Source organism: Melospiza melodia, chromosome 9 (genome assembly GCF_035770615.1).
Source record: "Melospiza melodia melodia isolate bMelMel2 chromosome 9, bMelMel2.pri, whole genome shotgun sequence".
In the NCBI taxonomy this organism is placed as follows: domain Eukaryota; kingdom Metazoa; phylum Chordata; class Aves; order Passeriformes; family Passerellidae; genus Melospiza; species Melospiza melodia.
In genome coordinates, this window is record NC_086202.1 from 24,833,437 (window position 1) to 24,861,204 (window position 27,768).

Consider the following 27,768-nt stretch of genomic DNA (forward strand, 5'->3'; position numbering starts at 1 on the left):
TCATCTCCCAGGTCATCTGAGAGAGACTTAAGAGGAGGCAGAAGCTGTTTTAAAGATCTTCTAAATTAAATACTATTTATAGAGATAGAAATTTCTATATGGTGTTGAACTGAAAGTTCACCTAGTTCACTCTTCTATTTCTAACAGAGGCTACATAGAAAAAAAAGATCAAAGAATTTTACATAATTGTCTTTCTCATCTCAATTTGCTAAGAAAGCACAGAGCTTGTTATGAGTATGACACCAATATGAAGAGGTATTAGTGTTCAATGCCTGTGCTAACAATCTCCTGTCAGATTTTCTCATGGTACATAAAGTGAACAACATAAATAGCTCCTAAATATCAATAGATTTTTATTGCTGGGACCAAAAAGGCCATAATCCTAAAAACATTGACTGATCAATGATGACTCTTGGGGTATTTATATTTGCATTGCAACATAATCAAGTAATTTACAGAGAGATGTTTTTCAGCTTCTGTAATGCCTTAAGACAAATGCATGCTTTTCTGCAAAACCAAAATCCATCATGGCCAGGGAAGATTTGTGGTAAAATGAGGCCAGTTTAGTAATGAACTTGAAGACTATAGGGATGTTTCTCATCAGTGTCTACCCATGGCTTCAATACACTGATCAATATTTCTCCTTTTTATTTTGGGCATAATTTATTTTGCTTTACTTAACGCTGACATTCTGGAAAAATTTGCCTTGATGAAGAACCTTTAAATGATAGCACTGAATAGTTAACTATGGGCTTTTTCCTATAGTTTAAGAAATAAAATATCTCTCCTCAAAAGCACATTTACATTAGGACTTCCCATTTTGTTGATTCCAGCAAACTTCTGATTTAAAATGGATGAAGGATACCAAGTACATGGTCCAGGAGTCTGAAATTGTGCTTACTCCCAGATTAGATCAGGAAGAGGTTGGAGCAGCAATGCCCTCTCATTTAATTCTTGTTGTAAGAATTAGGACTTGAGAACAACTGTCTATTTTTGTCAGCAATATTTGCTGTTCTGAAGCTGCCACCTCAGATGCCTGTTGTATGGTGAATGATTATCACTGTTAGGTTTGAGGTGAAACCAGTTTCTCAGAAAACAGATTGATGAGTGTATTTTTATAATAAAATCATCTTGAAATGAAAGTAATTCTTCTGTTTCTTGAACTACAATTTTATCTACTGGCAAATAAGGAATTGCATATTGCAATAACTCTTATTTCAATGAAATCTGTGTAAATTGGCATACAGACTTCAAGCCAACAGGACTGGGGTTTTAACATCATTATTAGTTTATTATATTTATCTGTATGATGAATTTCTGGACTGTGTTATTCCACTTGAATACAATCTTCTGAAAGTTAAGGGTTTGAGTATGAGTTGCTTGAAGCCACAGCAATATGGCTTTCAGCCAATGTATTTGTAATATAGTTCCTTGTTAAGAGAAAATACCATTGTACATTTTAATCTTCTATACTGCCAGTACTGAAAGAAGCCTCCCTCATGTTTTTTGCTCAGTGAGATAATGTGGCTGATAACCTTTGAACAGTTCAGGGACTTACTTCATTGCTTTCTAATGGAGTTTCTGGAGAGTATAGATTTAGATTACAATGTCGAATGGCCATAGGGCCTCAGGGAAATATGCTCTCATTAATGGACTTGTTAATGGCTATCATTGGAGAGGCTCTAATAGTATCAGATGTAAATGTTGTCAGAGCAGTCCATCTTTATCATGCAGATATGGAGATGCATCATTAATTCTCACAGAGATTCTCAGATCCTCAGAGCTGTGCACATTGATGCAGCATGATAAGGTCTGAAGGAAATTAAAAGCCGTCCGTTATCAATTTAATATTTCAGATTTCTGTTTCCAATTAATATGGCCTAAGAGATAGGAGGAATTGAACCACAGCCGAACTATGGGTCATTCAGAAGAGATCAAATGCAGATTATTCCTCTGTCAGTTCCAGCTTCATTATGCTCACTGCTTTCTCTCTGAAAGGTATGAGACAATGCAAACTTATACCAATGAAGTCTCACAGCTGAAAAGTTAAAAAGATATATCCTATGCAAGCACAAAATTATGGCAATATAAAATCGTTTACAGAATCTAAAAAAAAATTTTAACAGTTTTTTGGCCTTTTTTATTATTAAATTACAATAGTTTCTTTTTCCTTTATCTCTACTTTGGGTATATTCATAATGCATTGAATGCAACAAATTATAATCTGTCTCAAATTTGTGGCTTTAGACCCTCTACATTAATAACCTGTTTGATAATTATTTGCTGAAAGGTGAGAATTTGATTACGAATATTTGGTTTGGAGTTTTGGGGTGGACTGAGGCTTTTTGGGCTAAACATACCAGATTGTTTCTTTGTAACCCTCTGAAATATCAGTGTTTTCAGAAAAAATAAGAAATTTTTCTTTATGCAAATATAAAGGTAGGTTTTTAAAAATAGTAGCAGATTTGTAAGTCTATTGTCACTTGTTTTGGAAATAGTGGCTGGGTGCCATCCTACTGGAAGGGTCCCCTAAATGAAAGGGAGAGGGGAATTAAAGAGCAGTTACTACAAATGATGGTGGTGATAAGTCCTCCTAAAAGGAGGACAAAGTACACGTAGATAAGTATCACTTGTGCTGAATTGTGACCAGTTGTGGATGAAAGAATTCCATTCCAAACTTGCCAAGAACAAATGACAAAGTGTAAAATAATTTGCTCCTGGAAGGTGAATGGGATATCCCTAACGAGAGATAAACCAAGTGAACAGGGATGGAGACATTGTTTTAGATCAGTGAAGAATCAAACAAACAGTGAATGAAGCATGTACATCAGGCTGGGGAGTAGCTCTGACAGGAGCACGTGGGAAAGTGAAAACATGAACAGCACATGACTGGAATTGGGAGGTCCAGAGATTCTCTGGAGCCTGCCTAATGGTGTTCCCATGTGGGGGAAAATTCTAAGAACATTTTTTGCACCTATCTCTGAAGTACAAATCAACTACAGCATTAATCTGCTGCAAACTATGCAACTGGGAGTTTCATAGGAATTTTTGAAAAGAGTAAATTGCAAGGTTCATACCTGGAGGATGCTATCCGTATCCAACTGCCATGTGTGTTTATGGCTGTAGATGAAAGGTTGTGGAAAGAAAGGTCTTGCAGGGCTGGAAAAGATGTAAAAATGAGTATTAACAAAGGCAATTTACATCAGAGACTCTTCTTTTATGCAGGACAGCAGTAAGGCAAGTTATCTGTGAAATCAGCTCTTGATGCAGCTGTGGTGAGAATTCCCTGTTGGTGCTGCAGCAGCCAGGGTGGAGACACCTGGGCTGGGCCTGTCCTGGCTGGGTCAGGGTCAGGTGCCACAGCTCCTCTGCTGCTGCTGCTGACACAGGGACAGAGCAGAAGATAAAACACACAGATCTTAAGTAAGGCTTCAGTAATTTTAGCTTCATGAGAGGGAGGAATCCTGTAAAAAGCTTTATTTCTAGCATTTTCTGACCACACTGATGTTCAATGGAGTCTCACACAGCTTTTAAATTATTGATAAATCTATGAAATGAAGGATTCTAATGGTTTGTCTCCAATGAACAAGTGCAGACATCTGCTATTGGCCCGGTACTGCTATAAAATGTAATTTTATTAAATTGCTGCTATGAGTCAAGAGAGGAATCAGTGCACTTTTTCCAAAATCTTACATATTGCTCTGGCATTATTCTTGTTGCAGTACATTTTGCTCATTTTTGCATCCCCCAAATAAAAACTAATGCTCACTTGCTTCTTCTCAGCTGTTTGGGCACTGTCTTTGACAGAGGGCTGCCAAGCCTAGCAGGTTTTTGACAGTGTGGGTTGTGTATTGTAAGGTCTGTAACAATTACCTGACTTGCTGTGAAATTTTGGAGGAGTTAAACATTAGCATTACTTGTGCCATTTTACCTCAAAAGAGGATGTCTCTCTTATCCAGACTCATTTGATGTGGGTTTTGTGTTGCAGCCAGTGCAAAATACAAAATTTGCCATTTATTCATCTCAGCCTCTTTGTCACATTTGTCACCTGCTTTTAATTTCCTCCTAGGAAGTCCCTTCTTATCCCCATTGTATGGTTCTAATTTTAATAATCCCAGTCCTTCCAGAGCTCTTTCCCCAAAGAAATATTTCACTGTACACACCACTTAGTGTGTTGATATTTCTTGTTAGCATGCACCGTCGTGTTAGCTCCTCTAGATAACCTTGATAAATTAAAAATTGGCTTATCAATATTCAATCAACCTAGCTCATTTTTCCAAATGTCTGATTTCCTTTCTGTCAGAGCTGAGCTAAAAAGGCACTGCAAAAATAAATGGAATTAAAATTGCATATTTTTCTTTGAAACAGAAATTAAAAATAAATCTTCTGCTAATGCCACCTTAAATGCATTGGTTTATAAACAGTGAAATAACATACAGTGGCAGATATGACGTCAAAAATCATTAATTTTCAGTAGAGACTTGTTCTTTGAATACAGTGAACATCTAATCAAGGCATAATTAGGAAAATTTGGGAAAGCTGGACTTGGTCTCTTCTGTTTTTTGTATAACTACTGACCCTTGCTAATTCTTCTACATATTTTTTAAAATTTATAGAGGTTTATATATTCCACAGGGCTGGGAAGTAGGTGGAAGGAGCATCTTGTGGACTTGTAGCATAATGACAGCAGCATAATTTTCCAAACCAGACCTCTTTCATCTTGTGTTTCATTGCCTTTGCAGTTTAGAAAGCCTCAAAAATTTGGAAATCCTTTTGTGTTGCACCATTGCTATTCAGTAGCTCTCTGTGATTGTCCCACTCACTGCCTGGGACCAGTCCCCATGTCTTTTGCCCATCACTTTGGTATTCAGAGTATCAGTTATTCAGTAGGGAAATTACAATGTTGTTCCAGCTTTGTACCAATAATCTGGCAGTGCATCATGTGAAAGGGCAGGCTCACAGGAATCCACCAGGCCAAGCTTTGCAGAAGCCCCAGCCTTCACCATGATGTAATAAATAGATCTGATTGTCAGGGGGCACATGGGCAGCAGCACTGTCACTGAGGGGTCTCACATTCCCCTTTGCTTGAGAATGTCTTCCTCTGATGTCCTGGCAGGGACCCTGAAGCTCCAGGATGTCCTGTGGTGTGTTCCTAAAAACATGGATGTGCTGTTTCTCAGCGGCTTCTGAAAACACTCAGCACTGTCAGTCAACAGAAGGCAAACAGAGGCCAATCCTTCATCACAATATATACACCCCATTAATTTATATATAGTCAAATATCATTAATTTATATTTTATCATTAATCTATACATCATTCATTTATATTTTATCATTAATTTATACACAGTGTCAACCTTAAGGGCTCTAATTCATCCATTAAAGTTTCCTGGGAGTTTATCAGCTGGGTTCATTCTCTATTGTGGCAGCTGTGCTGGAAACCGAGGTCTTCAGCAATTCTTTGGCTTGCTTCTGTTCTGTGTTTTAATAACCTCTAATTTTGTGGTGAAAATATATTCCTTATTTGGGGGCTTCTTTTTGGGCTTGTTTTGTTTGGGTTTGTGTTTTTTGTGGGCAGAGGGGATATCTGTATATCTTGCATATCTGTGTTCCAAATTCAGAAATGCATTTTGCTGACCTCTGCATATGGTACCAAAGTTAATCTACATGGGTTTTACACTAAGACAGTTAAATTATTTCATCTCTGCCAAATTAAAAAACCCAAGGTCAACCAATTTCCCTTTGAATTAATATATTCAAAATATTTAAACAAAATCCTGTGGGTTTAAAACCTTAAATTTAAAAGGAAAATTAAAAACCACTATTTTAAAATTAAATAAGATGACTTTTGATTAAACCCTGACAAGATTCAAGAGTTTGCTTCACTTTAAAGGCTCTGGACCATTGTTGCTAATCTTAAAGGAACCATAGAAAGTGATTCAGATAGTGTATATGCCCTACAGAGAAAAAAATACAAGGGGGAATGCAGGCAAGGAACTGCTGTTCAAACATTGTATGTCTTCAAGCTGTTGCACTTTTATATTAGATGAAAATTTGTGTGTGTTTCCCAGTGGGGCTGGCAGTGCATTTTTCAAAAGTCAGGAATTGTAAAGCATATACAGAATCAAAGATGCTATTTGATATCATCAAAATCTTGCTGTACTGGTTTTGCTATCATCTGTGGAGAAATGGAACCTAGGAATGACCTTATGGTATGGTTTTGCATCAATAACTTCTTTGTATCTTGGTCCAAGCCCACATTCACCCTGGAGTAAAGCTGCCAATTTGAATTCTATAGAACAATGTCCAGTTTTGTTACCAAAACAGTGCAGAGGAGCAGTGCCATCCTCTGCTGGTATTGGTGTCCACCAAAAACATTTTTAGAAGGTGGAAGAAAAAGTGTGCCCATTCCAGAGTTAATTATCATCTGTGCTTACAATATCTGGTGCTTCTTTAAAGCACGAGCCCTACAAGTTTTGCACAGTTAATATGTACATGCTCAGTATATCAGGCTTCTCTGCTATGGCATTCCTGCAAGGGTGCACAGTTTGCATCCTTGGAAATGTGTGGTTGTAAATTGTTCCATGTCCTCTGCTTGGTGTAATTACCTTCCTTCCACTGCAAGAAATGTTGGGTTTTTTTCCTGTAGGGTTTGGAGTCAGATGGAATCAATGGAAACACCCAAAATTAATAACTGCCGAGAAGTGAGCCCAGCCTGGGACACTGCACACAGGATGGAAGCCAAAGACTGCTTCACAGGTAAACACTACTTTGTTGTTTGCATTACAGCAGATAGAAAAGAAAAAAACACTTCTCAGTAGCAGAAGCTTGAAATATGCAAACTGGAACAGAACTGATATCCAGATTCAGTGGGAAGGAAACTTTGGTAACCACAGTAACAGTAGGCAGATCCAGCCTTGTGAGTTATTCATCCTTGCAACAGGAATTCAGTAGAGCAGTGGTGAAATTTTTTCTTGTCCTTTGGAAAAGAAAAAACAGACCCCAAGGATGATAATGGGCAAGAGAAAACTCTGATTTTGAATTTTAATAGAAACCCAAGTTTTAATAGAGAATCCTAACTTTCCCCACAGTCAGTGTCTTGTATGTACCTGGTGAAATGGCTTCCCAAGGAAGAACTGAGAGAGGAATCTCTTTCCTTCCATTTTGCAGTTTGTTACCTTAGCTCTGTGAAATGCAGATTTTCATGGTACTGGAAGCTGTGCTGTTTACGTACTTCCTTCTAAACAATGTTTGGATTTCATAGTAATTCACATCTTGAAGTCAGCCTTAAAATCTGCACTTCTGTTGATGTATAAGGAATGGTTTTCTGAGGTGTGGAGTCGTGGCATAGCCTGTCAAACCCAAGAGGCTGTCAAGGCAAGATCCACAATGAGAGAATACTCTTCTCTTTCTCCTGTCCTTTGCAAGAATTCCTGTGTGCAGTATCAGAGTGGTGGAGGGAGAGAAAATTTATGAAAAATTCTTTTTAACCCTATATGCAATAGACTTCAGTCCTGGAACTAGACTACAATAATACCTTGAAAAACAAGCTTGATCCTTGCTGAGGATGCTTACTAATAAATACAAAGCCAAGCACAATTTTAGGATAAAATAAGGACATTTTAAGTTTTGCTTAAACACCTTTTTTCTCAGGAGTTTTCTTTATGGTCACAAAGATGTTGTTGCATGAAAAAGTAATTTCTGGCTGCTGATCCAAATTGCATTGCCAGGCACATCTGGGGAAGCACTAAGGCAGCTGGGGAATGACCTGCTCGCCTCTGGAGTGGGATGGCCGTGGTGCTCCTGGCCTGTCCCTGGAGCTCAGGTTTCACTCTGTGTCTCTCCTGGCAAAGTCCCACTGTCCCTCTCAGAGGCTGAGTGGATTTCTTGGGGCAGGTTGGCAGGGTCCCTGCAGCTGGGCTAGCTGCTGACATGCTGAGGTTGGAGAGTCCCAGTGTGCACCTTGGAACCCCTGGGGCATCCACTGGGCTGGCTCTGGCCAAGTAAACCCTCAAAAAAGATAAACTTTTAATATACTAACAAGTTAGTAATGAAAATCCTCTTTAGACAATTAAAATGCTACATGGATGATGGTGTCCAGCCAGCGCTAAAAAATATTGCTGGTGACTTTTATTTTAATATAAGAAATCTAATAACTGAAACTTCTTGCTAGGATGAGAAAAACACTTCTTTGCCTTAATGTTGTATTGTGCATATTTTTCCACTTTAACAAGTTTAGCCAAAAAACATGAAAAAAATCTATAATTAGCTCCAGCTTTACAAGTATAAATCCATGTGCTAGTTAGCCTTTAGAAAATAGCCATTTGTGTTAAATTCATCAAGAATTTCTCATTAAAAACTGAGCACACATGAATTAGCTTGACAGGGAAGAACTGCTGGAGCATTTGCTTGGATTTGGCTCTGTGTGTTCCCAGCCTTTGTCTTCACTGCAAGTGTTGCTGCCAGCTATTTCACCCAGCCTGGCCACAGCCCTGGAGCCCTGAGTGATTTGATTAACAGCTGATGAATTATGAGAACTTGAGCTGTGGCTTGTGGTTGAAGTTCCACTGCATTTGTGCTTTGGTTCTCAGCTGAGTCTGAACATCATGCCACAGACCCCATTAGCTTGGCTTGGCTGGACTGGAAGCCTGTATTAAAATTAAGTCTGAGGCATCTGTGATTGGATAGGAGTTTATTCACAGAAAATATAGATGTGTGCAGCTTTTGCTATACTGCAGTGAAGGAAAGCTGAATAAAGATGTGAGTAAGCAGCTCATGAAAAATGTTCACAGAGCTGAAACAGATTGACTTGAGGCTGAAGCTCTTTCATTATGGGGTGTCAGAGTAACCCTGAAACCAGGTGCTGCTTTACTTTTTTTTGTTGGCACTAGGAAAATCTCCCCAAAAATCTAAAAGTGCTTTTTCTTCTTAAAGCACACACACTGAAAGGAGAGGTGAAGGTGATGAAGGAGAATGCTAAAATATTAATAGAGATTTTAATTATAGCAGCCACTATTCTATTAAACAGTGTTCTCTGTATTACCATGGATTTCTAAGCTCTCTTTAGGAGCTGAAACACTAAGACTAATTTATTGTTAGCTTTGTTGTAAAATGCTTTAGATAATGAGTTTAATTATTTGATTAACTGAGTTGTCTTCATATTGAGTCATCCAAAATTTGGGTAGTGAACTGCCTACTATGTTTGTTGTTTTGTCTTCATGAGAAATTCAGTTCTTTTTTATGTAAGTGTGCAAAGAGTTAAAAACCTCATAACATGGAACAAATACTCTATTCCATGGATCTTTCACCTGGTTAAATTTCCTTAGCATTGGCTGATACACATTACTTTGCACACTTTCCTCTAAAATTTAAATAAATTGAGTGGGGCTTTATTATTACTCCCTGGTTCATTATCACCCAGGCTCAGCTTGATCAAGGCACAAGTGATGGGCAGGATAAGCTAGAAAAGAAGATATGCACAAAAAAAGAAATTATGTTATTGCCAGAAATGCCTTAAAAATGCTCGTTGGAGCACAGAGAAATAAATTATGTTACAAAGAACATTTTGCCTCCCAACCTGTGGATATTGCATTAAGCTCCTACTTTGTTTCCAAGTCTATTTATAGTTCCTAGATTATGTGAAATCCTTATGAAATTGTTTAGTACCCATGGTTACCAAACACGTTTCACAAACTAACACAATTCTAATGCTGTGATATATCAGCAAGTTTTTTCTCTTTTCCTAGCAGTAGGTTTCTGGTAGAAATCCTCAGAGGCATAGATGATAATAAAACCCAAAAATATTTCCTGCATTTGCAGTAAGCTGTATTTAACATTACCATTTCTGCATGGCTTTACTTTCAGTGTGCTATTGTGGCACCTTGGAAGCATAAATAGTCTTGGCCTGCCTTGTATTCCAGTGAAATGTGTCAGTCTCTAGGACATGCCATTTCTAAAGAGATGACAACTGAAAAGCCTTCATGCCTAAATCTAAACAGCACCTAAACCACATAAAACTTCCTTTTTACTGTCCTTTTTTGTTGCCAATGTAAACAGACAGCAGCAAGTGTTGCAGCTGTAATAATTCTAGTGCCAGAGGTCCTGTGATATTTTCTTATTGTGGTAGGATTCACACATTTTTTTAATGTTTTGTTCTTTTCATCTGATGATTCAGGAAACGTGTGAAATTGAGGCAGGGGTGCTGTGTCTTACAGGTTCTCTGTGATGTAAATATAGGACTATTCACCAAAGACTTTTCCAGCTATGAATGATGCCCTGTGAGGGGAAGAAAGCTGGCACAATTGACATAATACAATGAAACTAAAGCTGTTTCTCACTGTTGTTATTTTTTTCCTCCTTTTTAATGCATTAAGCCTTTCTTGGCTTTTAATTTTGTCCCTCTCCCATTTTTACACCTCCAATATGTATCTCACGTACGAGAATTGTGTTATGCCAATGAGCTATAATAGAAAAGAACAATAATATTTACAAACTATCTTATTTACTCCTTTGCTGTGTTCCTCTAAGGATCCTTTCATAGCCCTACATATAGATCTAACTAAATCAAGTAGCAAAAGCCAGCATGACACCCATATGTGCAGAAATTAGCAGGTAGAGGCTGATTGCCATCAGAAGTGGGTAAGGTTTCAGCACTAATGGGCCATTACAATGGGAGGGCATTACAGCCCCGGCACCTCTTTGGTGCAGCAATGTCATCCTGGGCGTTTTCTGCTTTTCCTGCTGACAACAGCTTGAAATATAATCACAGCTAAACCAGGTAATCCACCCGATTGAAATCTGCTCACTAAGGAAAAACAGTTGGGAAAAAGAAGCATTTGGAGTAGTGTTGGTATTTCAGAAGTATGTTAAATCATTTAGGGCCTGTATAGTTTTTCTCTCCACTCATGCTACTTGTTTGTTAAATAAAAGCTTACAGGAATCCATTCAATTCACAGGAGAGCTACAAAGCTGATGTTTGCATCCATTCCTGTGAACTGTTTATTATATTGTTCCAATCCATCTCCTCCTTCAGATCTTTGTGTTAGCTGATCAACACAATAGTTGGAAACACATGTGAAATGCCGATTGCTCAGTAGATTTTGAAAGGGGGGGAAGTAAATAGTTCTCATGGAGCTTTATTTGTAGAACACAGATCATAGCTGCATTTTATCATTCTCTCATAAGCAGTACACAGGGATTGGTAGGTGCAGTGGTTTTATTTTTCAGTGGATAAAAAAAAATCTGTTCCATTCAGTGCTGCCATTAGTGACTGGGAGACTGGAGTAGGCAGGGGAGGATCATTGCTGCTTCTGGCCCTGGCCTGGCTGCTTTCACAACCTGAAGATGCTGAGCCTCGCCTGCAGCAGCAGCAGCTCCTCCTCCACCCTGCAGCTGGGGCCTGGACCCAGGGGAGTGATTTTGCAAGGGCTTGTGCAGAGTGCCTTCCCATCAGGGATGGCTAAACAAAGACCCACTCTGTGAGTTGCTTAGGAAGGCAGAGACTGTTTATGGCCTGCAAAACACATTATACCTGGCATACAGAGAGTTTTCCCTGCTCTTTTTAGCCTACTTCTGAAGCTTAAACAAACTTGACTTAGCTAGACCATGGAAAGTCCGCCTGTGGGAGGAAGATATCAGATATCTTGAGATACAGGATACCAACAGCTGAGAGCCTCGCTCTTTATTTTATTCCTGCCTTGGGAATGGGCCGTGCAAGCAGACCAAGAGTTGGCAGTGGGGAATGACTAAGCAGAAAACAGGCAGCTGCTCAGAAAGTCAAAGTCGGGATGTCAAAATTCCTATGTGGCTGCACTGCATTCTTCACCCAGCTCTAATGTGAGAAACGTGAAGCCCTAATTGAGGAACTAGCACCCAGTAAGGCCAGCAAAGGGTCTGTGGTCAGGGTGTGGTGGGCTGCTGGAAGCAGGAGCCTGGCTCCCTCCCCTCTTCCCCAGCTGCAATTGCTCTTTGCTAAGAGCTCCTTGATCGGGCCCCTTTCTTCATGAGCTCCAAGTTATCCAAACTGGATGTGTTGCCTCAAATGCTTAGAATCTGTAAATCCAGGGCCACGCTGAGGTGACAGTATTTGTGATCTGAGCCTCAGAATACTGTAGACAATCTAATCTCAGCATCTGCTGTGTGAGATAATTGGTGTGTCTTGGCTGTGAGTCTGGCGTTAGGCTGAGCAGAAAGATGAACACACTGTGCAGATTAAGGTTAAGCCAAGAACAACATTTCCGTGAATGTGGTTGGAAGTGAGTTTGTCCACAGCATGATCTTGAAAATGTGATGTCTCCCCATGAATCATTTACTCTCTTTCTTCCAGATACTCTAGACTTCCAAGTAGTTTTGTTTCTTTTGTTATTTATGAGGAAAAATATCTATCCCTGTGTTTACAGCCTCTAGACACCATTCTAAATGTCACCATCATGTGAGCCATGTGAGTTCACCCCCATTGTGCACTTACAGGGCCAGACTCTCTTAACGAGCATCATTGGATCTGTTTGCCTAAAATTTGACATTGCATCAAGTCTGATTAAACCTATACCTACAATCACAGAGCAGTAGAAGGAACAGCAGGAAAAACAGATACTCAGGAAAACAGTTCATTGAAAGAGAAGTGAATGATGCCCTCTTTGAACATGAGATATTTGATTTATAGTGATTTATGGTTTAAAATCCATGTGCTTTCAATGCTATTTGCAAGTGAAAATAATAGTTGCTAATATGGAAGGCCTTTCTGTGGGCTCTCAGTTGTGCTATTGAAACAGCAGGATCACAAAAAAAGTGATCACATGAAAGATTTCTTTAATTGTAAGTTTTAATTGTAAGCGTTTTTTAAATGTCACTTTCTCTTTTGTGAATTGGGGCTGTGTCCAGACACTCAGGAGGACCAGTGCACCTTCAAGTAATTTACCAGAATTTTGAAGCCAAGCATATTGGAGTCTCAGTTGACTTCCTTTTGCCTTGGCACAAACATTGAGATAACTGTGATTGGAATTGTGTGTTTTAACTGCAGATTTCTCTGTTCTACAAAAGGAAGAACACCTATCACACTGTGATCCTAGAAATTCTTAAACCATTCTAGAGATGCTCAGATGTAATTTCTACTGTGGTAACTGAGTTTTTGTGAATTGCTTGCAAACCTCTCTGAAGCTCTTGACTCTCTTTTCTTATTTTCTGTCGTGATTATTCTTCTTCCCTCTTTCTCTTCTCTTTTATTACTTTTTTGTTCCCCTGCCAATGCAAAGTACATTTTAAAGTCACATTTTCCAGACATATACTGGGGAAGATGGATCCTAAAATACTAGGATTTAAATTCACTCTACATTTTTACAGGGCTCACTGCAAATCCTGTGTACAACAAAAGAGACTTTGCATCAGCTCTAACATATTTCAGCTTGAGAAAACATTGTATTTTCCAGTAAAATGCTGTATCTCCATCCTCTTTTTTTTCTTCACTCTTTATTCTCTCAATTTTTTTAAGATTTTTTAAAATCTGGATGCTCTTTGCTTCACTTTTCTCCCTATTTTATTTTTTCCTAAGTGGGATTTGATCCCAGTGGAGCTGGAGTTCAAGCTGGTATTTTAGGAGCAGAATATGACTGAACAGCTCATTAACTACAGTGAGTATATTTATCTCTTTTAAAATATTCCCATATTCAAAGTGAAAATGTTAGTTTCACTGTAGAAGATGCTATTCACACTTATGTAATTTTATTGTTTAATAAGAAAAAAAAGACCTAGAAACTTGTTTTTTTTCATACTTGACAGTATGAACAGCAGTTTCACACTGTAAATGATACCGCATAATACTGCAGTTTCACACTATAAATCAGTAAACCATAAATTATAAATAGAGCCTATAGCTACGTGTCTGTGTGCCATTAACACATTTTTCTAAGTTTTTCCTACAGTGGTTTAACTCTTTTTTATTGAGTTTCTCCTGCAGGTAGGTGATGATTTTCTGTGCTCACAGAAGGTGTAGCAATGCTCTGTGGATGCTGATCTTGGCCTGGCCTGCTGCCCTTGCAGGGGGCACTCAGTAATTTCATTTCTGCCTTTTGCAGGGTTTCAGTTCAAGGACTGTGCTGGCCATTCACTACCAGAGTCAAATGCTGACCACGTCCATGGAGTGTTGCAGCCTCTGAGCATGATCTTCAATAGCATCAGCAAACTGTGTGAGCTCCTCCCAGAGCAGAAGGGATTTGCTTTCCTGCCATGAAAATGCAAGGTTGGTTGAAATTATAAGCTTACTTAGAAATAAGCAGGAGGTATTCTTTTTGCTTTAATGCAGTGTATTTCACCCCTTACATTCTACAGCTTTTGAAATCAAAAGAAACGACAGAGACTAAAAATTTTACTTAGTTTTTACTAAAGCTGTCCCTCAGACATGATTGACCAGCAGCCATCTCTTGGAAGGATGGTGGATGAGGTTTGTGCCTCAGTCTTTAGTGCTCCCTGACAATAGTGGTTCCATTTTAATTTTTTCCAAGTTAATTTCTTTTTCTGCAAAGATCCTCTTTTCTTTTCGAAGCTTGTTGCAATAAGGATTTCCTTTATTTGAAGTCTATGATATAGCTTCTAATGAGTCTGAAAGGCATCAACATATCAGAGGCTGCCTGCAAAAGGCCAGGCAAGTGTTGAACTGGTCCCTCTAAAACTTGAGGAGATTATATGCTGTTATAGAAGCCCACAGTTCAATTACTTCACTTTGATTGTCACAGATGGCTACTGAAATCATTCTGTCTGATAGTGTTTGATGAAGCATTTAACATTTTGAATCACAGTGGACTAATACAATTCAGAATGAATCTTGAATATTTTAACTGGGTTAAATGCCCGAGAATCTTTTTGTCTCAATGTGCCACGCTTTTCTACTTTAAGAAAACCACAGGCACTTTAAAGCTGTGGTATTAAAAATGCTGTTTGCTGCTGAAGATGCTGCTGAAGATAGAATGATGAAAAGAATCCCACCTTTCCTTGGTGGCTCTGGCTGTTCCTTTCTCATCATAAAGTATGTATTAGCTCTTTCAGACAGCTGAACAGTCCCATTGTCCTGGGCACAGAAAAGCATAAAAATCACTGGCAATCACTTTGCCATTGTGTTTGGAGATTAAAGGACAGGACCTGACAAATGAGGCAGACCTTGAATCAGAAGAAGAGGTAGTATCAGATAATGCAGCTAAACAGTATGTCTAGCACAGATTAGCTCTGAATGAATTCTTGGCCAGTCATTCCTCTGGCAACCCATTTGCCAAAGGGTCCTGATTTATCTTTCAGGTAGTATTGATCTTTACTTCTAGTTCTAAATATTATTTTGAACTCAGTTTTAATTAAGATTTGTTATTGTCTTGTAAACTTCCAGGAATGCTCAAAGAGCACTCATGATGCAGAAAATTATCTGGATGCTTATTTCTGTGGTAGTTCTCCTTATTCCCATCTTGCCACCCTCGTCCTGGCAGCACATATTTGTATCAGTATCAGTTTTCTAATGTAAAAAGCAGTGTACAAGGATTTGTGGGAAGGTCTTGGGATGAGTCAACTCTTGGCTGCTGCCTCAGCAGCAGAAGGCTGTGGTTTCCATTTCCACCTCATGTACTGGGCTCACACCCAATGCTTGGCACTGTCTTTTGGTGACAGGGGGTGTTTCACTGAGGAAGATGTCATCCTGAACATGACATGATGAACTCAGAGCTATTGTTTCTCCATCTGGAAATGAAAACCCCAAGGAATATTTCAGACAGAGCAGGAGCTTAGCTTAGGGCATGGCCAAACCTTCCCAAAATCATTGCTGTGGCCATTCACATGTGAGATGTTCAGTACATGACGTTTCTGCCTGAAGAGTTTCTGCAGCATCACTGTCTGTATTGTTCTCATCAGTGCACAGCATCTGCTGTGCCATTTGTAAAACACTCAGATCGCTATTAGCACAGCAAAAGTTTTTCTTCTGTGCAAGTGGCAGGAGCTGTAACAAGTCAGCTTTGCTGCTGCCTCTTCTTCCCACCTCTGGAGAGGTGCATCCTTCCTGCTGCTGCAGGGAGAAATCACTTTAATGTGTCTGCCAAGGGAAATACTCCAGCTGATTCCAGACTTTTTTGGTGATATGGAGACAGTAGTTCTTTAATTCTGGTGCATGATGGAGGCTGGAACAAGGGGCCAATATTGACAGTTTACAACTGTCTTTAGTAAAGGAGATTGATGCACCTAGGGAAAAATTAAACAGTTTTGGCTCATTATCATATTCTGCTTTCAATCTGAATTAAAAAAAAAAAATCTTCTGTGTCTGACTCCCTGTTACCCCAGCTTTTCTGTAGTACTCTATAGTCTTACTACAGATTTCTGCAAGAAAGAAAGAAAGAAAGAATGAATGAATTCAAGTACTTTCTCCTTTGGTAAAAAACATGGAAAATGGCTGTGTGAGAACATTGATAATAGCCAAGGACCAGACTTCAGCCCTGTGTTTTCATGCCTTTGCAGGGAACATGGTGATGATTATGAACTGTTGCAGTCCCAGCCCATTGAGTTTGTTCTCATGCAGAGAGCTCATAGCAGATTTCAGATGCCACTCTGTGAAGCACCAGCCTTGCTGCAATCAGGGTTGAACCTCCCTCCCTTCACCACAATCTTAAAGAGCAATTAAAAATGCACTATAAAAGTATCTTGTGATGTGCTCTTATCCCTAGGCAGGGGACACCAGGATCCTACCAAAGGTACCATCATGTTCTAAAGCTCCTGATACTCACAGCCTCTCTGTGGTCACTCTGGAGAGCTGAATCTTCCTCTCTGTGTGAGCTCAGAAATAATTCTTCGTGGAATTTGGTGGAAAAAGCAGTTCTGAAAAGTATTTAAAAGTGAGAATAAATATATTGCTTGGTACCATGACAAATACCTTTCATCTTTTAGGTGGTATGAATGTGCAAGTAAATTGGTTTGCAATTCTCATGACACAAAACTAAGCTGAAAACTGTAAATAAAATTTGTTTTGCAGATCTCAGAAATAAGAAAGCTTAAAAGAGAGTCTGATATGTGAGCAGAGTTGCCTGTAAAATAGACTCATCTCAGGGAATTTAAGTAGCTTTCCTCTTTAACAAAAATATGACAGTTAGATGCTCTGCCAAACTTTCAGTGGCTTAAAGCTCCAAGATCTCTGCAGAAACCTGGAAAGGAGCCATTTTGGAACATGATTTTTATCAACAGGGATTAGAAGGAATGATCAAAACAAATCTGAAATTTTAATAAACAATCAAGTTTCCATCTTCACTGCTTAGATTCCTATTTCCCTCCCATGCAGGTAGAACTAAATTGCAGGTAGCAGGTGGGACTCTTGTTCTTCATTAGACTTTAATTTCCATTCATATATATTTTAAATTTATAATAGGTCTCATGAATTCAAATGAGACATCACAGTCCACAGATAAAACTGCAATAACAGTTATAGAAATTTTAGAAAATAGCCAACCCCAGGTGTTGACTCATGAATATTTATACACATCAGACATCAATGAAGCAAAACACCATTTAGACCTGGTCCTATTCCAAATAAAATGAATAAAAAAGCCACTCAATACTAGAAAGACTCCTTTAAAAAACATCTGAAAAAAAACCAACAATTTTTCCCCATCTCCATGTGTATCCCCAAATATAGGGTGTGATAGAGGGATCTTAAAATGAAAATATGGTTTTGCTTTTTTTACTTCTTGAGATGGCTATTCTTTTTCCTCAATTTGAAATATATTCTTATCTAAGTGCATGTAAGCAAAGTTATTTTTTGCATACAAAATTTTTTAATTGTGTCACAATATTTGAGTTTAAGCATATATTCTTTGCATGATAAATTTCATGAATAAAATCTCTGTGACACCTGTGAAAGGAAATACATACATAGAAACAAATCAAAGTCAGTAAAGATTTTATTTATAAAGTTGGAATACAGCCAAATGGATTTTTCTCACTTAAAAAAAACCCATTCATTGAAACTGGAGAAGTTTCTATTCCAAAAATTTCTATTTGGAGTGTTGTAGGGAAGGAAAAAAACCAAGTCTGGAACTCAAATGAGATAGATACAAACACCTGGTAAAGTACTAGCTCTAGGGCAGATTCTGACTTTATTTGCACCTTTGTACATACTTGGATATTTCCATTAAGTTACATTGTTAAAGATTTATTTCATGGCACTGAGACCAGGATCATGCACATGAATGCCTGACAAAACAGAAGAGACAGTTTGACAGATCAGGAAAATAGGATCAAACCTGGATTTTATATAGGACTTAAGATTTTCGCTCTTCCCTCAATTCTACATTTTCCTCCTGAAAACAGAACTCCCTGAACCAGGGAGACAGTCAAAAGCGGAGAGAAAATGCTTGTGGCAATAAAAATAATGTAAAAAAAGGTTCAGGAAACATGATCAATTGCTTAGAAAGACCCAAATCTGTTCTTTTTTTCCTAGTGACCGAGGATGGAGGAGGAAGTTGTGCATTCTGTTCCATTTCCCAGGAGTCTGACATTGTCCTGCAGGTAAGGATTTACCTCATGGCAATCAGGCTGGGAAGCGTTCACTGGGTTCCAGGCTAAAGAATGCACTGAAATGCAGGATACTGAATACAAGTGCAGTAGCCAGCAAGAGTGAAAAATAGTAGCTTCTCATCTGTTTATTTCAACATGACAGTTCTCTGGCACTGGAGAACAAAAGAAGTTGATTTCATGAGGTGAGAGGAGCAGAGCTATGGACTCAGAACTTTTTATGTATTCAGTAGCCTTTGACTTTAAAATTTGTGTCCACTTCCAAAACTGGCTACAGTTCCAGGAACAATATTACTTGTATAAAACATATAAATGTAAGGAAATTTTTTTGCAAATATGGCAGAAGTGATACGTCAGTTCACAGTGGTTTGTCTTGAGCTCTTAATATATGAGAGTTTTTTAGTAGCCTTTATGTATTTGTGATGAAGAGTTTGAATCCCAGAAGATTTGCAGAAAACACTTAAGGATGTTATTCCATTAATGTTCCATTTAAAATATTTCACACTTAATTAGGTAACAGAAACAATATCAGACTTTGGTGTTTAAATTTTAATCTGGGTAATGTCACAGTGAAAAATTAATGCTTTGATGGAAAAAGAATTATCTTGGGAATTATTTGTCATACAGAATAGGGCCAAAAATAATTGTTTAAGTTTTAGTTTAAAGGAAATGCAAGAGGACATAAATAAAAATTCTCTTTTGTGCAGGATCAGATGAGAACATTAAAGTAGGCTGCCCATCTGGCTACCTTGTAGGCAATTTAGCATTTTCTTTCATTTATTTTCATTGCCTTTATTTTTAACACAGAATAAAGTTCTTTCACTGAGCTCAGTGTTGCATGTGAAGGGGTAAATGTCCAGGTGACAGATGACAAATGGCATTACTTGATTCACTGCAACTGTGTAAGGAAGGGCAGCCAGTTTTCCTCATGTGGTGTCCAGGCTGAAAATCAGGTACAGGGAGCTTGGCATCAATCCCACCCTTGGGAAGGGACTGATGTCAGTGGGAACAAGTGACACAGGGGAATAGAGGAGTTAGATGGCTGCTTGCATCCTAAAACCATGAGAGAGCCTCATCTGTCTCTGGATATCAAGGTAAAAACAGGCAGTGGCAAAACCGTGGGGCCTCTTTACATCACCAGGGAATGTACTTTGTGTCTGCTTAGTCACTGTAACTGCTAACAGAACTCTGCAATATCTAGGGAAACAGCTTAGTGCATATTAATTTCTTGGAATCACTCAAAGCAGAAAGTACAGTCAGCTTTCTATAGACTCAAACAATTAAGGCAAATTTAAATAGATTAAACACATCTGTCTGTACTTAAGAAGAAAAGGGATTAGGACTTAAATGTAACAACATAACCCTTGTATGTCAGGCACAGTTTGGAGCTCTGTGCTGCATTATGATTAAAATTCATACAGAAGTATTGCTAAGAGAGGGAAGACATTTCAATTCCTATCTTCTAATTAATTAACAACTAAATATGACATAAAGACAGCATAAGAGAAGGAAAGGCTCTGAGTCATCTGATAGCCTCACACTTTGTTGCCATAAGGAAAACCATCTTTAGTTACAGTTTCATGACTCTGCACTGCTCGAGCTGAAAATTCACAGTGCGCAATACTTGTATGGAACCCAGTGAAATTTGGCTTCCAAAATGAAATGGGAATGACAGAATGTGTGCCACATTCAGATGAGCAACTCAGATGTCAAACAGTCCTTCAGAGAGACCACAATGTTCTGTGTGAAAATCTATTTGAAGTGTACCAGGGGTACATTTAATCAAAGCAGCAGTGCTGGAGCCACAGAGCAGGGATGTGCTAATGGAGACAAGCTTTGCCCTGTCCCCAGCAATGTGCTTTAACTCTGACACTCAGCTGTCACAAGTGGGTCTGGAACAGATTTCTTTGCAGCAGCATGACTGTGTCTGAGGGAACACCGGTGAGGGCAGGACAGCAGTGTGGGTGTTTCATGCCTTTAGTCTGTATTGTTGAGGCTAGAAAGCACAGCGTGATTTGGAGCCAAGAAATCAAAGTATTAGCAAGCGAGGGAGAAATCACAGTTTTTCTGACTGTCACCAAACCTAGTAGTAATGACATTAAATATAACACACATATACCCACTCATGGCAGGGGAAGCAGGTGCACACAGACAATTAATTAATCCCTTGCCAGCCCCGTGTGCCCCGCTGGATTCTCCCGCTGTCAGCACGGCGGCTCTTCCAGCCGGGAGCGGCCCTGGCACCGCAGGGCAGCGGCACGGCCCGGCCTCCCAAACATGGGGACCGGCAGGGCTGCAGCTCCGGGAGGGATCGCGGGACAGCCCCAGGGCTGCAGCTCCGGGAGGGATCGCGGGACCGGCAGGGCTGCAGCTCCGGAGGGATCGCGGGCAGCCCCAGGGCTGCAGCTCCGGGAGGGATCGCGGGACAGCCCCAGGGCTGCAGCTCCGGGAGGGATCGCGGGACCGGCAGGGCTGCAGCTCCGGGAGGGATCGCGGGACCGGCAGGGCTGCAGCTCCGGGAGGGATCGCGGGACAGCCCCAGAGCTGCAGCTCCGGGAGGGATCGCGGGACAGCCCCAGGGCTGCAGCTCCGGGAGGGATTGCGGGACCGGCAGGGCTGCAGCTCCGGGAGGGATCGCGGTGCGGGCTGAGCGATGCGGAGCTCCCCGGGGCTGCGGAACCGCGGCGCTGCCGCTCCCCCTCGCGGCCCCGCCGGCCCCGCTCCCGGCGCTGGGTACATCAGGAACGTTTGGGTTTGGAATGTCGATTCCGGGATACATCCAGGAACGTTTGGGTAGGATCACTGGGGCTGGGATACATCAGGCACATTATGGGTTTGGAAGGCTGATGCTGGGATAGATCAGGCACATTTGGGTCTGGAATGCTGGGATACATCAAGCACTTTTGGGTTGGAACTCTGGTGCTGGGATACATAAGCACGTTTTGGGTTGGAACAGTGATGCTGGGATGCATCAGGCACATTTTGGGTTTGGAAGGCTGATGCTGGGATGCATCAGGCACATTTGGGTAGGATCACTGATGCTGGGATACATCAGGCACACATTTTGGGCTGGAACACTGGTGTTGGGATACATCAGGCACATTTTGGGCTGGAGCACTGGTGTTGGGATACATCAGGCGCACATTTTGGGCTGGAACACTGGTGCTGGGATACATCAGGCGCACATTTTGGGTTTGGAGCACTGGTGTTGGGATACATCAGGCACATTTTGGGTTTGGAGCACTGATGCTGGGATGCATCAGGCACATTTGGGTAGGATCACTGATGCTGGGATAGATTGGGCGCGTTTGGGTTTCTCTCTGTGGCACCAAGCAGCTCATGCAGCTGTCACTGCTGGTAGTCCCTGCCCCTCCTCAGGGTGTTTGGAGGCTGCAGCAGGGTGTGGAGAGAGGCAGGGCTCCAGCCAGGAGCTGCTGAGCTCAGGGAGGGGTGGGGGTGTTGGTACCACACGTTCCGGTGGTGTTAGGATGAAGGGAGCAGGTAGCATTGCTTTAAACACAAGAGATGCTCTCCTGCCTGCCCTGGCTGCCTCTCTGAATTCCCCACGATGTTTGACCAAATTGTTTGGATCCATTCACCCTCCTACACTGATTTTTTTCTCCCAAGATTTCTATTGTTTTATGAAGCATGTAACTATGACAATTGAACTTCAGAGCACTCTGGGAGCTTACAGAAAATGAACCAATGCAGATTTTTTGTATTGTGTTTAGAAAATTTTTTACATTTTAAAAATAATACTGTGAGCTTCTGGGCATTAGTCACAATTTTTTAATGCCTAAAAGGGAAAATAATTAACTGATTTTTGTACCTAAAAGAAACATTAGTGTCTAGAAGTATATCCTGCATGAGGTACATAGCTAGACATATGGCCAATAAGCCACTTATTTTAGATAAGTACTGCATATATTTTATGCTAATTATTTGCACAGATATTAATCCATCAGAGACTAATTAACCAGAATCCTCAGATAACTTATGCTCAGTGTTCCTGATATCACTAGGTTAGATCTCTTGTCAAAAGATTGATTGTTATGAATCAATGAAGAATTTTTAATGAAGCAAAAAATACCATCAAAAAGAATCCTACATAATGTAATCACAGGTGCTGAGCTCAAACACCTGCAGTATGACAGACAAAGGAAGAGATCTGATATCTTTATTTGAAAGAAATTACTGTCTTGTTTCCTTTCAAGGTAGATAATTTATTAATGACATGTCATTTAGGGAGTCTAGTAGTGACTTGTTTCTTTTCTTAGTTGGTCAAGTAAAAATTCAGTTGATTTTAAATATATTCTTTTTATGCAAAATGGCAACAGATGTTGGAACAAATATTCCAGCATCTCATAGTTTTGTTCCAATTTCAAACTGGTTTTGACGTTAGCTTGTAATATGTTCTTCCCTCCACTGGAGGAATCAGAGGGTACAGGGTGACAAAGTGTCATTTGGGATGTCTCATTGAAAAGTGAAGGAAAATTATGAGATTTTAGCTTAATAGTCTGAAATAATGGTGGGGTTAACTACAGTAAATCAGTTCCTGCCTCCTGAGTCTATTGAAAAGGAACTGTACTCGAGGTTTGTGATGCACCACAGCTGCCCCAGTGAGGATGACCCCGGGCAGCTGATGCACAGCAAGCAGTTTGGGGAAAGAGCTGATTGTAAAATGTTCCTGTAGCCTTGTGCAGACAGCTGTCACGGTAGCTTTGCCAGTGGAAAAGGACAAAAGCATCGCTGTTCCTTCATCCCCATGCCTTGTAATCTCAGTGTAAAAGTATAGCTGGAGCATATGTGTATCTTTTCATTATCACCATTCACTTATACCATTGCTACCTCATGCTCTGTGGGGTTTTTATCCTCTGTAAGCCTTTTATTCTCTCTGTGACTTTGCAAATGTACTTCACAATGCTTTGAAGATTAATCCTATAATTAAAGGACATAGTTAAATAATAAAATTCTGGCTTGCTTATAGTGAAGAGACATGTACAATCTTCTACCATTAAATTACATCTAAAAGCATGTTTCACTCAAAGAAACAAAGCACCAGCAAATATTTTCAAAGAAAGGATTTCAAGCTGCTGATTCATGACATACCATCTAAGCATGAATGTTGTATAGCATGCTTTGTCTGGAATACACTTTATTTAAGGTGTAATGTTTAATTCATCCCTACTATTTTTATATGGCAGTAGAAATACCTTTCTTTCTTATTAGACAGAAAAGGCTTCATTTTCCCAGTACATCAAGGTAAGAAACCACAGCTGATTCATGAGGCAGTGATATGCGCTGAATAAAAATCTAAATATCCTACAGACCAAATTACTCCAATCCCTATTTGATGCATTGTCTGCCTATAGACAAGCAGGTCATAAACTCATTCAGGTTCTGTTTCTTCAGTTACCAATTTGCTCTGATCCTGCCTTTGTTGGAGAAGCTGCCCCACATGCCCTGCCATAACAAAGTCATCCTGCTGCCTGAGCAATAATAGGCTGAGCAGTCCAGCCCTCTGCCAGAATTCAGCAAGGCACAGGTGGAAGTTACAGTCATCAGATGTTTGGGCAGCAGAATGCCCTGCTTCTCCTCATTTGTATTGAAGTGTTTCACCTGGGGGATGATTTTATCCACTTGATCTTTCAGTTTTGGCTTGAAATAGAACCCTGGTGGTGACTTTTTATAGTTAATGGTCCATCCAAGTCCACTAGGACTTTCCTTAACTTGCAGCCATAGGAAAAAGAAATGATGTGTTAAGCTCAAAATATTAATGCTGTCCTTCTTTTTTTTTTTAGGATAAAAGGATTCATTTCATAGAGTATTATAGGAGTACTGAGTGAAATGCTGTCTATCCTGTGAGTAAAAGCCTGAGGGTAGAATGGACTGAATCATAACAAATGTTCTGCTGAGTACCAAATACCTGTAGGAAGCATGACTTCATGGAGTAACTGAGCAGTACATGTAATTTTGATTTAAGTCAGCAATATCATATGCATTACTTAAAACAGATTGAACAAAATACTGCAATGTACCAACTCTGTACAGGCTGTGTAGGGTAAGGGGGAATTTTGGGCAAATGCAGGGGAGGGAAAAGAAACAGTGGAAAAGATTTGGTGGAAAGGATTTTACTGAGTCTGAGGCCTTGATCAGAGAGGGGGGATCAAGAGAGTGTTTATAAGCTGTGGGAGGTAAAACTGGTCAATGACCCAAGGATTATGGGCCCTGCTCAAAAGGTCTTGGCCTCAATATAGCTCAGAGAGCCAACATTGCTGAGGTATTTCAGTCTTATAAACTGTCCTGCACAGATATCTCTCTCTCTTTCTTCCTCATTCTCTGCCTGCAAGAAAAAGCACTATTTTAGTTGCCCTGTGTGATCTTTTAGCTTTTCCAGTCACTGCTGTAAGAGAAAACAAAGAATTGAAAAGCAGTGTCCTTTCTATGGAACAGGTAGCAAAAATCCTGTAATCTCTATTTGAAATGTATTGGTAACTGGAAATAGAAATAGGGTGGTCTTTCTCTTTGAGTTTAAAGAAAGGTGCTGGAGTGACAAGATTAACTCTTGGTACTAATGTTTGTCCTCCTGGGTTCCTCCTAAAAAACTTCCTGTTACCATAAACTCAGCTTTCTCACTTCCTAATTACTGCTCTTAGTGAGGTCAGGTTGTAGCCTAGTTTGATATCTGAAAAGCTATAGAATTTAGATTTCTTAAAGGCTGTCAGAGGCTTAAAAATAAAGAAACATTTCCAGTGGGAAACATTTGACAAGAGCAGTGTTAAAGTCTGTTCTTAAGGGTCAGCCCTTGTGAAATCCCAGGGTAACGAGATGGTGTCAAAGCATAAATTGCCTCCTAGCAGCTTATTTTAATGTCTATATGCATTTTTATATATATCCATAATTTTCCTTTTTTTAATCTTTGTGCATCTTTAGAGGAGAGTGTGAAGGGAAGGAGGGAGGACAGGCAAGAGATGGCCCTATTCAATCCCAGCCTAGTCTGTGTTTTATACAGTAAGAGGGTAGTAACAAAACAACTAATTTAAAATAGAGCAGCAATCCCACACCAATTGAAGTACTTTGAGGAGAATTTTTAGGAGATTCTGTGACCTTTGTAAATAATTGCTCCTCGTTGTTGAAAAGCCAGGTGTCATACAGAACAACCTGCAGCAACGAAGCAGCAATCAGTGCAGGGTGCTTTTCCTTCCTTCCTGTGTCAACACTAAGCTTTACATTAGTTTTGGTCTCCCTTGTCATAATTTCATGTATGGCAGGAGCCATTCCTGCTTTCTCTAGACTGGTACAGCTAGGACACCACCAAAGCTCCTGTTAATTCAGCCGTGGTGTTCATGTGCAAGAATGAAAAGCCTTATTCTACGGAAAGGGGTTATTCTGAGAATCTTTTAATACAAAATTTAGAAATTACTTCTTTTATCTCTCACTAAATTAAGTTTATTAAAGATAAAGCAGTACATAATTTCCCAAAATTTTGTTTCTTCAAACATTTGTATTTTAGATATTAATAATGAAACTTTTTATGCCGTATGTGTTCATACCTTGTTTTGAGCACTAGCACTGGTTTTTAATTCTTCTAATTTTCTGTATATGTGCTATTGAAAGAGAAAACCTGAGGCATAAATGACTGTTAGAGCTGATACAAAATTTTTCATTGGACAAGTATGCAATTGTGACTGCCAAGCATAAATATTGCTAAAATCTTGGTTTTAAATTGTGTAGCGTGAGGCTGCAAATACAGCAATTCATTTTCTTAAAAATTACTGTCTACCTAAAGATTGTGGTTGTACAGATAGCTCTGTACCATGGAAATGGCAGGACAGGAAAAGGATGTTCCAGAGTTAAAAATGTGCCCCCATTTTAGTACAAACTGTGAATTAATTAGAGGGCAAATCCAATGAAGTGGCTCTTTCTACAGACATAAAGTGGCAATGTCCAGATCTGAGGAAGTGTTCAAACATTTAAAATTTAGCAGGACCCGTCTGAAAGTGCAAAGAATAAAAGCTGTATGAGTGGTGAAAGTTCTGTTTGTATGCATGTGATAAAATAATTCCTAGTGTAGATGTTTAGCTGGCCCTTGGGCATTTTGAAAGATGCATGTGCCTTATGTTGCACCCAGATACCCAACTCAAGCAGCAGCTGGATGATGCTGCTGCCACCAGCCTCACATCCTCCTGTCCTGGTGCAGGCCCTGAAGGAAAACTGCCAGCCCTGATCCTGCTCAGACTTTCAAGCAGCCCAGTGTTTGTGTACTGATGAAAACATGGTTGCTTTAAAGGAGAAAAGATGTGTTTGGATATGCAATTATTTATTTTATGTTTATTCATGGCTCTAACTTCTTAAGTGGATCCAAATGATTGCTATTTAAATTATGTAGTGCTATAAATCTGTTTAAATCTTTTGCTCAAGAATACATAAATAGAAAATTACGTTGCTGGCATATTTCTGATCCCATCATTAATATTCTTTGCAGATTTTTATTTGAGAACAATTTCTGGCTAATGTAAAGCTGGCTGCCCAAGCTTTAGTGTCTTCTAACCTGCTAAAAAACTCAAGTAAGTACAGAATTCAGCCTTGTCATCCTGGTGGTGTTGTAGCTGCTTAGAGGCTGAGGTGCGTTTCTTTAAACCAGAGTCTCCATAGTGTTTCTTAAAGTCAGTGACTTTACAATGGCACAACAGAGGAGGGAAACCCAGAGCCATTTTTATTAGAATGCTAACCTACTCTTGCAAGGTCTTTGAACATGTTAAAGCAAAATTAGAAACATTCCAGGTTTCCCTGAAAATACAATCCCTGATGAGAAGATGATTTTAACCCTAAATCAGATATGAGACTAATATAAGGAAGAAATAGAAAGAGGTTAAGATCTAATCTACACCCAATACTAACAAACAAGTTAAAAATAAAGTCAGGCTTGTCATTTCTGTCAGATTTTAGAAGGTAGAAATTCTTGTGCTTAGACTCTCTGTAACCAGATATAGGAGGGCAGCCTGTAAAATACTGTCTCCCCTGAGGCCACAGGAATGACTTGGTGTCAATATTCTCCTCTGATAAACAGTATAAAATCTGATTTTTCAGTGCTTGAGTAGTGCTAGCTTCATATACTGCCAAGATTTTTATTCCTTTTAAACTGGGTTAAGAAAAATCAGCTTCTCTGTCATTTTTCAAAATCTTTCTCTTAGGCCTCATAATTACTGAAACTGAGTGAGTAACTTGGCACATCCTGCTTT

The 27,768-nt window shown here is 39.7% G+C and overlaps 1 long non-coding RNA gene across 1 annotated transcript; it reads left to right on the top strand.

Annotated features, from left to right (window-relative positions):
* The first annotated feature begins 14,073 nt into the window (after window positions 1-14,073).
* LOC134421674 (uncharacterized) lies at window positions 14,074-27,092 on the top strand. The gene is made up of 4 exons (XR_010028658.1): window positions 14,074-14,234; window positions 18,453-18,520; window positions 24,328-24,387; window positions 27,012-27,092. It is a non-coding gene; the product is annotated as an uncharacterized LOC134421674 (long non-coding RNA).
* The last annotated feature ends 676 nt before the right edge of the window (window positions 27,093-27,768 follow it).